This window comes from Sinocyclocheilus rhinocerous, unplaced genomic scaffold (genome assembly GCF_001515625.1).
Source record: "Sinocyclocheilus rhinocerous isolate Xijiao unplaced genomic scaffold, SAMN03320098_v1.1 scaffold1624, whole genome shotgun sequence".
Taxonomy (NCBI): domain Eukaryota; kingdom Metazoa; phylum Chordata; class Actinopteri; order Cypriniformes; family Cyprinidae; genus Sinocyclocheilus; species Sinocyclocheilus rhinocerous.
Window position 1 is genome coordinate 1,252,243 of NW_015639527.1, and position 10,998 is coordinate 1,263,240.

Sequence of the window (10,998 nt, forward strand, 5' to 3'; positions counted from 1 at the left end):
TATATATATAATCAATATTTGTCTTCATATTTTTATGGAGATATGTATAGAAATATGTATAGAAATCTGACCACAGTTTTATATACTATTTATACTTTATATGTCACAAAAAAAAAAGAAAAAAGAAAAAAGGAAATTAAATGAGACAATAAAACTACAAGTAGTTTGCTGTTTAATAAGGTCATTTAAAATAAAATAAAAAATGATTTAATTATGTTAAAATGTGTATTTTAAACACTTTTTTGTCTCATTAAAAATAAATAATAAGCCCATTCCATCTTTCTCTGCTGCCTCTATGTACCATAACTACAACATCAAAACAAAATATAAAAATTCATGTAGCGAGCAATTTCATGAACCCAAACCATCATATACCTCAAACAGGAGTATGACATGGGCAGCATTGTTCTTTTGAATCTCACAAATCTCACAGTTTCGTTACTCCATTAAACTCTGTCTGTCTTATGATTGCTAGGACTAAAAAGATATCGTATCCCATTCCAAGATTCTCCTATGCACAGGCCGGTTCCTTATTTGCCTGCGAGGTAATGTAATAGGCAATTGCTGATATAACCCCCCTCCCAACCAAACAACATGGGCAACCAAAAGCAATCTGACTGCATATCATTGTCTACCTATATTGAGTGTTTCCAGACACATACCTGGTGATGATGGGCAGGCGTCAGAAATGATTAACTATAGAATTGGAGAGATATGCAGAGGTCCTGGCCTTATTTGAACATACATACTTTTGCATTGATGCGCGAGGGAGGGGCTGATGGCGGTGCTTTGGTATGCCACCATCTTGCCGCTCCACGCAGTTAGCAGAGAACAGCTGTTCATTTGAAGCTGCCTGCACCTTTTCTTGACCCCATTTTGTTCTGCGCGGCAGCTGAGACAGAGGAGGAATTAGTTGTATTACTGTCGCCCTGCCGCTGTGTGTGTTTCTGTGATTCCACTTGTATTCTCTCCATTACGGTGGCCCCTCTGTCTGATTAGGCACAACACACTCACTAACATGCCAAATCACTAGTGCGTAGCGCAGCCCAGAGCCCGACTCTGGACATACACACTCACACGTCCACTCACACGCGCTCGAATACACACTTCCAAACCCTACCACCTGTCAGAATCACATCCGGAATGAAAAATAGGCTATTGATGTCCATTTATCTTTGATTTGTGCGCCTTTTTCAGTTCTTACAATCCAGAACTTGCAAAAAATAAATGAAAAGGAATATCATGCATAGATTAGAGACGGAGAGTTTGTCTTGTACTGCGAGATGAAGACAAGAAATGCTCACATGTTTGTTTGACCTCGTTTGTTGTGTATTTTTCTATTGTATTTTCAATTACAAGAAATTACAAGATGTTCCCATAAAAAAAAGGGCGACTTTCACCTCAACCCATGAATAAAATATCTCCAGGGGAAAAAAATCTATTGCCACTCTTTCTTCTATTGACTTGAAATTCAAAAGAGGGAAAATTCTATTAAAATCACCTGCATTTCTTTTACAATATTCATTTAAACAAAGCTTTGGCTAAGTCATATTGATTGTGTTCTGATTTAAAAGTACCTGAGGCAGGGTGTCTCTAATCCGAAGGCTCTTTTAAAAATCACCTGGTCAGACAAATGGGACCTTTTAAAGGAGTATAATGTGTTCTTAAATTATTTTATTGATGGGAAGTGGGATGGCCTCCGCAGGTACCCATACAAATGTTTGGAGCACGCTGTGAAAGGGTCAATTTGTGCTCCATTTTCCATTTCTTCATTATCTGCCTTTAAAGCCGTGCTGAGTAGCTCAATAGGGCTGCAAGAAACTTCCACCCTCATGCATTTACCACTGCCAGCGTTCGCCTCCCTGTCGATTTTTAAACGCTTTAATCGCCAAATCATAATTTGTAGTAAATTGTGGTAGTCGGAAAAACACTTTATAAGGTTTAGATATGCGAAAGTGAAATGTATACATATTATATATTTTAAAAAGGAGAAATTAAAAAATAGCTTAACTGCAGCTCGGCTCACTTGAAAGCTAATTTTGCTGTTGCTCATCCCAGAAAAACCTAGAATATATGTATTACTGAACAGTAATGACTGAGGATTCTTTCTTTTCTGTAATTATGTGTCAATTTGCAATAAAGCCAAATAGCCTAACAGGGTTACTTTTGTTCCGCCGTGGGTTTATTAGCAGTGAGGCCTGTATGACCCTGACATGAATGGGCTGAATAGCATCTCCAAAAGACAGGTTAAAATGCACTTCCACTTACATTTAAACTTCCATGTAGGCACTTCAATTTAATAATGCAGTCATCATTTGTAAATGACTCCTCTTTCAGAGTCCATTAAGAAGTTTTTTTTCCTCTGTTGAACTGAGAGTCAATAGGTGTAATAAGGAAGTGCAGCCCATGCGACTCAGAGGATTGTGGGGGTGGGGGAGCTGATGAGAGATTGCTCTATGAACAGGCTAATTAACGTCTGCTTGCCCAGACTCGTGGTAAAGTGGCACATTTGTGCTTTAGCAGCCGTCGTTTCGTGACTGACAGAGACTTGGGTTGTAGATTAGTGGAAAAATGGGCTCTTAATTAGCCGCTAACAGTAGGTGACGCTTACAAATGGGGAATAAGTTAGTCATCAACAGTGTTAGGCAATTCGTAAGTGAATTTATTTTTGTTTATTATTTTAATTCTCTCATATAGAACGGTGGAAAGCTGGAGACCATGAAGGACACACATGTGCAAAACTGTAAATGCAGCGATGGTTGCTTTTCATTTTAACTTACACATATATATATATATATATATACTGTGTGTGTACACATATAAGAATGTCAAGTCAAATCAAGTCACCTTTAATTATATAGCACTTTATAGAATACAGATTGTGTCAAAGCAGCTTTACAGCATTAAACAGGAAAAACGTGTGCTGATAATGCAAGAGGACAATAGAAGAGGACAATAGAAAACAGTCAGATTATCAGTTAAAGTCAGTTCATTGTTGATTCAGTGATGTCATCATCCAGCTCAGTTCAGTTCTCTTCCAATAGTGTCTGTGCAGTCAAGTCAACAATGTTGCCAGAAATTGTGATTGTCTTGGTGACCATAAAACACTTATTTATATATTACATACATGTATAATATGTAATATTATATTATATATACTGTATATATATATATATATATATATATATTATGATTATATTATGTTACATCTTATGCTCACCAATGCAATTTATTTGAACACAATTACAGTAAAATCGGTAATATTGTGAAATGCTACAATATGGCAAAGCTGAAGTTTCTGCAGTCATTACTCCAGACTTCAGTGTCACATGAGTCTTTAGAAATCATTTAATCATTTTAATTTGATTTGGTGCTCAAACATTTCTTATTATTATCATTGTTGAAAACAGTTAAAAAGCTTATTAGCTTTTGTGGAAAGCTTGCTACATTTCTTTGATAAACAGAAGATTTAGAAGAACATCATTTATTTAAATTTTTATTTTATTATTATTATTTATTTATTTATTTTTTGGTTACATAACTCTTTACTGTCAATTTAAAATCAATTTAATATAAATAAATTGCTAAAAAATATTTGCTTTATAAAATTTCTTGCAAAAAAATAAAATAAAATAAAAGTAATCTTACAGACTGGGGCCAGTTGCATAAACATAGCCACTATATTTAAACTGTTTGACCATATAGTTAGCCAAGAGGTAATCAGACTTACTTTTTGGATTCAAATTAGACCATTCTCTCTTTTTATAACTAAATAAAAAATGTATGACCAGTCTTAAATAAAAAAAAATAAAATAGATGACTAACTTTTTAAGACTAGTCTAAGCGGTTTATGCAACTGGCCCCTGTTTGTATACAGTACATATGTATATAGATAAAACAAAATAGTTTTGCGAAAACGTATTACTTCTCAGATTTTTCTCCTTAGAAAAAGATGTATTACTCCGTGTTTCATAAGAGATCTTGTTTTGTCTTGTTGCTTTCAAATTAAATTTGACATCAAGCTCAAATGATTCTCTGATTTGACAAAATCCCTCCACTGTGGTAGGATTCCTACAATATGTCACCCATAATAGCAAAACAATAAAATTACAGGTTTTAGCTGGTTGAAAAAGTTTGAAGCTTCATTTCTGAGGCTACATCCTCTGGAGGTTGCATTTGTCAGTTGCATACGTCATCGAAGTGGTCTCATTTAAGAAAAGTAACCATTAGATTGAAGAGTAAGAAAAAAATTACAGTGTTTTGCACCACACAAGGAATATCAGTAAATTGTATACCATTACTTTTCTTGAATGAGACCACCTCAATGATGTATGCAACTGACAAACGCGACCCTTCAGAGGACACAGCCTCCGAAATTAGACACAGCTAATATGACTAACAACAAACTGGTAAAAGGCCTGCTTCAACAGTGACTGTGATATCTATTCATCTGCCTCAGGTCCAAATAGGAAGCCGCTAAGCAAGCCTTCATGTCCCATGGCACTTTTCCATTGCCCTTGTGTGATTTTGCCAGTGTGAGGCTCAGACAGGCTAAATGTGGAGGTCTAAGGTGTTGAGCACAACATGGTCATATAGAGATAGAGAAAAAGAGGGTCCCCCTGGCTCAAGCTTTTCACCGGAATGTATCTGCTGACCCACGAACACCCCTCCTTTCTGACCTAGACAAAAGTGGGAGTGAAGGACAAATGAGATCACAGCGCTCTGAATTAACTCAGAGAGTGCTCACTTTGGGTAGGGTTTGCTGGGCCACGGGCTGTAACGCTTCAGTATATTTTTGTAGGCCAACCCAGAAGTTAGCATCACCCAATGAGAAATACATCATATTACTTCGATGAGGCATTTTGCTGATGTATTTTATGATGAAAAATAAAACGTTAAAATATCTTGACCTTATGTTAATCACAGACCTTATTTCAGCCATTTGACCAAAAACCCACTGACTTCAGTATGACGGAACCGAAAGTGCTAAATGCTAACTTGTTTCTGGGTTTTGGCACACAAAAATGTCATTCTGCAGCACTCTTTACTCACAGAGTCAGCTGGAGTGTTATTGTTTTGTAGAAGGATGTTTTAGTTTACAACAGTAACCTATTGCTGTTTGGACCTGGCTTTTGTTTCACATTATGCCCAAATTTATGGAAGTGTAGAATTGTGTATTTCTCATCAAGAGCCAATCCATACAGACAAAATAAAAATCAATGCACTAAAAAAAAAAGTTATTGATGTGCCACGATTCTCCCCATAAATGTTTGAATGCTTTATTAGTTGTAACTTTTTTTGTGAGAACCTGTGCCATGCATTTTTCCTTTTCCCAGCAAGGGAGTGCTTTTAAAGCAATGACTCTGCGTGGCATTGGGCGTAAGCTGAAAGAAAGGTCATCGGTCTTTTTGCGTGGTGCCGTCTGAAAGGGCTTCCAGTGTGATTCCGTAAGCCCTGAGTCACCTCTGAACCCCCCTGGATTACGCGGCGCTCTACGCCGGCAGATGAGACCCAAGACCCTTTTTCTTCTTGCTCACTTAGGGGGATCAAATGACCAGTGAGAACTCAATTAGCAACATGTCTCCCTCGACGGGAGTCGATGTCGGGCGCTCGCCCTTGTGATGCAAAGTGAGGCGCTGAGTGAGGTCGAGCTTTGATTTGCTTATTTGGGATCGACTGCACAATTACAGGGTGATAAAGGCTTTTGACCCGGGAGCAGGGACGTGGCTTGGGTTTGTTGACTGTACTCTGTGTCTGGGTTAACTGAAGCTGAATGGACATAGGAGGCTGGTTAAGCACTGCTTATTGAGTCGCTTGTAGGACCCCATGAGACCTCAGAAACAACAATGGCAGAATTAATGGGTAAAGTGCAATGAGAATGTCAACGCGACGGGGAGCGTGCTCAGAGCAGAGCCGGCTCTTAAGGTGATTGTGTTGCCAAACGCCCGCGTTGGATCTTTTGCATTTGTTTGTGTGCTTGAATGTTTGAAAGCATCTGTTTTGTTGTTTCAGTGTGAAGTCAAATGTCCTTTATTTGATTTGCCTCTAAACAGTTGCACAGGAAGAAGTCAAAGTATATATTGTCATATAAAGGTATATGCATATCAACCCTATAAAGCCTACATCATATTTGAAGTTTCTAAGGCCTCTAAATTATCAACATGATCCAAACTTTGATGAAAAAACCTGTTGAACACAATCTACTACATGCCTTTTGTAGTCTGTTTGATAGTTTACATGTTTCTAGCAAGCAAAAGGCCTTGTAGTATAAAGATAGTATGTTTTGTATTTATTGTAGTATAAAGATTAATTTGTGTTGTAAATGTAAAGCTATAATGTAAATCTAAAGCTATCAGAATTTCATCATACATTTTGGCCATAACAAATATCAGCAACTGCATCAAATTGTATATTTTTTTAGTTTGGGTGACTTACTAAAACGTTTTTTTTTTTTTTTTTACTCCTCGAGTGTGAGCTCCATATTCTCTTATACTATATGATCCATAAAAGCCTGATGTATCAAATATGATACTCATATATATACTATATATATATATACTATAACTAAAATAGACTTCCATCCAAAAATGAGAATTCTGTCATCATATACTCATGTTGTCTTATTGTGAATGATGCATCTGTTATTCTATGGAATAAAAATGTTTGTCTTTGAAATATTTAATTAAAATATAATTACTTACTTTTCCTCTGAAACAGCCTTTCATTCTGCTGAAGTCACTTAGGCCATGTTAACTGAATAAGGTTCAACAATAACCAAATAGCTATTTAGGCATTTAGCATTCTGCCTGACTCCTGCCTGATATATATATATATATATATACAGTATATATATTGTTTTGTTGACTTAAATTGTCAGTGCTTGATATATATAATATATATATATATATAATTTATTTATTTATTTTTTTTGAAAGGTGTTGACCTAATTGGTTCGGCAGGCCTACATGAACTCCTGAGATGTACATTTGCGAGATGATTTCATAACACTCTGCCTCTCTCCAGAGCTGAAAACTTGGCAGACTCCGAAAAACTTCTGAGGAGAACCATCCATCAGTCATAGTTAGGTCTAATGATGTGTCCATTTTGACACTTCAGAATCGGTCACGGCAAATTGCTCTGTCGGGAGGGAAAACATTGAGAGAGATAGTCTTGCCCTGATATAATTTGTCGCTGCAAATGACAAAACAGAGCAGGGAATAATATGTGAAGTCAAGTTTAGTGAGAGAGAAAATGGAAAAAATTTAGGGTTGTGAGGCACCTTAATGGATATCCTTGCAGCTGGATGAAAATGGGCTCGAGTAATGTGTCCTTAATGTGAGCCAGCCGGGTTTCTCAGAGTGTATCAAGAGAGAGGTGCCCTGTCATTTCAGCTAGCAATCACTTAATGGGGATGGTAAATCTCAACAAAATGGACATGCACTGTGCTATTTCTGGCTTCAGGAGATGGAGTGAGTGATTGGCTCTGGTGAAAAGAAAAAAAAATCAAAACAACGGAGGGGAAAAGTAACTTGAAAAAAACAAAGAGGAGGGCGCAAAGAGCAAAAAAAGCAATCTCTTCCGTCTAGGATCTGTGTGCTGTTTGTGTTTTGCAAAAGTGCATAGACAGTGACAGGAATTTCAATTATCTAATTACGGCAAAATGAAAAGACATAAATGTTGTGATTTCTGCTGCCTTTCATAGATCAATCTAATGTGCGCTCACATTGAAAATCTAGCAAAATGGAAGAGGCAAAGTGAGGCAGCGTCTCTTCAAATCATGCAATTAAAATGACAAATTAGTTTCTTGATATATTCATCTAAGTGGTTAAGTGGAAGGGTTTTATTCCATACTCAGTGCTGTGGAGCAGGGATGGGAGGGAGAATCGTCTGCATGCTCTTTTGATTAAGGCAGCCGCTTAAATGCCAGGAAAATGTTGAAAGCACTTGCCATACAAATTAGCCAACCGAAGGCTGCGAAATGAAATTCTAAAGAGTTGATTTAAGCATTTAGCGGGATGCGCCTGGCAGCTTAAAGGATTCAAAGACTTTCTCAGGCAGTGTGCATTATGTTGGAGGGGTCAGGGCTGAACACTGGTTTGTGTTTTCTACCATTATGAAAGGGCAAGCTACTGAAAGAGAGATGCTGGAAACACAAATTATTTCAATATCCTTTTGACCTAAGAGTAAACCGAAGGAGTTCTATCTATCTATCTATCTATCTATCTATCTATCTGTCCGTCCGTCCGTCCGTCGGTCCGTCCGTCCGTCATATCTATCCATCCATCCGTCCGTCCGTCCATTATATCTATCCATCCATCCGTCCGTCCGTCCGTCCATTATATCTATCCATCCATCCGTCCGTCCATCCAGCAAACTAGCTAGATAGCTAGCTAGCTATCCAAACAGTCCATCAGTACTATAACTGCCTGTCTGTGCATTGGTCTGTCTATTTATTCTATACTTACATGCAGTCTATGTCTATCTGTCTATACATGCCATTTTCTACAATAAAGACAGCATTAAAAATAAATCCATACAATTTGATAGAACAAGGCTTGAGGTTAGCATTAGTGGCATTGCGGGGGTTTTTTTCCATCTGTCATGCAACTGCATGTAACTGGCCCACAAAGGTACTGAGAATCCTTTGAAGGTCTGTTAGGATTATTCTTTATTTCCATGCATCCACAGAGTAGCTAGACATTTGTTATCATTAATGTTTGCTTTATTACACATGTGTCATAACAAATTCATCTTCTGAAAAGCCAGCTGCATTTGAGAAAGAAATGCTTCACTCTCACTGAGACATATTGTCCACTTTGATAGCCCAGAATGATATCAAATGCCCCTCTGCTGCCTCAGTTGAAATGGAACAAAATAGGCGGTGGTCTATAAAAATGAACTTAGACGTAAGTACGGCACTCACATCTTTGAAAAAAACCCTTTCCTGTTGCATTTTGTAGTCGTCAATTGGTCCGAACAACTTGCTCTAATGCAGGTAATGGATCCACTGTGGTCCTTTCATCTTCGGGACCATGTGCGGGAGATGGGAGAGGAACCCTTCTGGAGGAGAAAACAACTCTAACACACATAAGGGCGAGGGAAAGCAAAGCTAAGCTAATTCTCAATAGGGCGGTTGTAAGTTTGGCTCAAATGTTGAGGAAAATCGGAGGTGTTTTAGTATATTGCGTAAACCTGTGAAAGGCTCAGACAGCAAACAGCTGGATGAATTATGCTTTGGTTATTCATATTTCATTTATAATATCTGATTATTTTGAAGAGAACATTTACATTTTATTCATTTTACAGTTGCTTTTATAGCAGCTTATAGAACAAGCCTGTTGATTGAATTTCATTTGTCTTGCGTGATCACTTTAATTAGATAGTGAACATGGAAGAACTCCTCAAACTTGCACTGTGGTTGTTTTAAAAAGTTTTGAATGGAAATCATACAGGATATTCTAGTAGAACCTGGAATTGGTAGGTTGCAAATTTATATCAAACAGAGCACAATTTCATATGTTTAGATATTAGCAGAACATGAAAGCACACAATAAAATTCTAATTTTGTTTTGAAAATTGAAGTGTTTCATGCTAGGCCCAACAGCATTCCAGATTTTCCGCTCGGCCTCTTCCCAACTAAAGGGCGGTCAGCGGCGTCCGCTCAATGGAAAGCCTCCAGTCATCAGGATTTGTAGATAGTTCTGTTTCTTCAGCAGATTCCAAATTCACAAAACTAGCTCTAGCTGATTGGCTGTGTTTTTGCCTGTTCTTTTGTTTCAGCGCTCCGCTTGGTCTTTCCCCCGTTCTCTCTATTCACCCGCTAAATGCTAGTGCTAAGAGCTGCTGGAAAGCTGCCTGTACAGCCATTATAGGGCACCTGGCGTATTTTATTTAGACTTCATTTAGGGGTTTGATAAAGGTAAGTGTGACTACTTTTAATAGCTAGCTTATCAGATTGTTTGTTGGAGCAGTGGACCTTTGATGACTGATTTCTTTGTGTTTGGCTATTGTTTGTTGTCTGTTTTTCCTCAATATTTATTTGGAAAACCCTCCAAGAATACAGTGATTACATGAACATCTGTCAGGTGTAACTCAATAGTGTTAACTGCTCAGAAAACTGTTACAAATATTTCCATAGAACAAATATTTCAAATGATTCAAAAAAATTATTTATAATGGATTAAAATTGAAAATTGAGTTGAAAATATTTTTTAAATACACTGAAAAACAAAAATTTAGAAAAACAGGACAATGTCCTGACAGAAAATGACCACATTTTCCGTCAAGTTTGCGGGTATTACACAACACTGGAATGAAATGCATAATTCAATGACACTTATTAAAAAAAATCTATATATAAAATTATTTCATAGTACATTGGGGCATATTTTTATGGACTTTTTTATTGAATTGTATGGTATATGTATATAAAATACATATACATACTTTCTGAAAATTATTCAAATATTTTAATAATTAAAAATTATTATTATTAATAAATTATTATAAAAGACTGTCAGAACCTTTTTACATAAACACATTTTTACACTCATTTAGAAAATATGTAAAGATTTTTTAATGATTTTATACTAATGATGAAGTTTCATTTCAATTAAAATTACATTTTCTTTATCTTTAGTGTTCCTGAACATATTCTAAGAGTATGAGTCACCAAATAGTTAAAGGGGTCATATGATGCTGCTAAAAAGAACAGTATTTTGTGTATTTGGTGTAATGAAATGTGTTTATGCGGTTTAAGGTTCAAAAAACACATTATTTTCCACATACTGTACATTATTGTTTCTCCTCTATGCCCCGCCTTTCTGAAACGCGTCGATTTTTACAAAGCTCATCAGTCTGAAAAAGCGAGGTGTGCTCTGATTGGCCAGCTACCCATTGCGTTATGATTGGCCGAATACCTCAAGCGTGAGACGGAAATGTTACGCCACTTACCATACTGTGATGCCCTGTCCGGCCGGAGCGATGAGACAAAAACAT

General features: G+C 37.0%; 1 pseudogene; it reads left to right on the top strand.

Moving 5' to 3' along the window:
- Positions 1–9,742: 9,742 nt before the first annotated feature.
- Positions 9,743–10,998, top strand: part of LOC107751410 (lens fiber membrane intrinsic protein-like) — a 4,464-nt pseudogene continuing 3,208 nt past the window's right edge.